Genomic DNA, 1,443 nt, shown 5'->3' on the forward strand with positions numbered 1-1,443 from the left:
GTCTAGGGTCATGATCCCGGGGTCCTGGGTTCAAGCCCCACATCAGGCTCCCTGCTCCACGGGAAGCCTGCTTCTCCCTCTCCCACTCCCCTTGCTTGTGTTCCCTCTCTCGCTGTCTCTCTATCAAAAAGTAAAAAAAAAAAATCTTGTAGATTATGCTTTAGTGAGTTTATATGTGCATTGTCTTGCACAGTGGGGACATATCCAATGTATTATTACTCCATATACAGTAGAGCAAGATGTTTTATAGTATGGTTTAACCATGATTTGAACTGAACAAGGCACTTAAGTTTTTCTAAATGAATAATGGAACTGATAGCACTTAACCTGCAGGATATTATAAAAATAAGTATAATGAGTGCTTGAGAGGCACTGCATATGTACTTTCTGTAAACATTCTCTGCAGTTCATGTACCCATGTAAAGCAATAATATTGACAAATTATTGTAAGGTCGCTAGAATTTTGTTTAATTACTCAGCTTCTGTATTACAGTGCACATTTATTATGGTTTTAAAATTGCATCTTGGGCTTTAATGCCTTTTAACCAAGGCATTGTAAGACATAATAAAACTACCAGACTCCAACAGCCATAGAAATCACATATCATATAAAACCATTTTTAAAAGCAAATATGTCTTACCGCTGCCTTGCCTGAGTAGACAGTCATATAAATGTATATTTTGCATGTATTTAAAATTTAAGTATAAGCTTTGCGCAGTGGCAGTATCGTAGCCAATGAGGTTTATCCGAGGCGCGATTATTGCTAATTAAAATTTAAGTATATAAAATTTTTACTCCAACTTAAAGCTATCTTTACACTTAGCATAGGAAATGAATTGGTGTGAAAGAATATTGTTTTGTATTGAAGAGGCGCATGCATATAAGAGCTTTCAATTGTAGTGATATCACCAGTTACCCAGCATCCGTAAATTCTGAGATATTTTTATAAAGTCTGTTTTGCTTTGATATAACCACTTCTTTCTCACGGCTAACAGAGTGTACAGGCAAGCTCCTTAAGTTTGATTTCGTGTGACCAATGAAATAGGAAACAACATGGCTTCAATTAAGATTATATATACTACTACCTTAGTTTGATTAGCACTATGATCTAATCAACTTATATAATCAGGCAGAAGGACAAAATATAACCTCAGTAAAACTCTGCCAGAAGAAAATACTACTGTTTCTCTGTATTTCATTTTGGAGAAAGTGTGTGATTTCCCATTATTTGCATTGTAAGAATCTGTATTCCTTAATACTCTTTTTTTTTAAGATTTATTTATTTTGAGAGAGAGAGAAAGTATGTGCATGGGGGGAGGGCGTGGGTAGGGGCAGGAAAAGAGAGAGAGAGAGAGAATCTCCAGCAGACTCCCCACTGAGCATGGAACCTGACTCTGGGCTCCATCTCATGACCCTGAGACCATGACCTGAGCCGAAATCAA

The 1,443-nt window shown here is 36.8% G+C and overlaps 1 pseudogene; it reads left to right on the forward strand.

The window, feature by feature from the left end:
• Positions 1-707: 707 nt before the first annotated feature.
• Positions 708-868, forward strand: LOC118021457 (annotated as a pseudogene).
• Positions 869-1,443: the final 575 nt, after the last annotated feature.

The sequence above is a fragment of the Mirounga leonina genome, unplaced genomic scaffold, assembly GCF_011800145.1.
Source record: "Mirounga leonina isolate KUSES-001 unplaced genomic scaffold, KU_Mleo_1.0 Mir_174, whole genome shotgun sequence".
Taxonomy (NCBI): Eukaryota; Metazoa; Chordata; class Mammalia; order Carnivora; family Phocidae; genus Mirounga; species Mirounga leonina.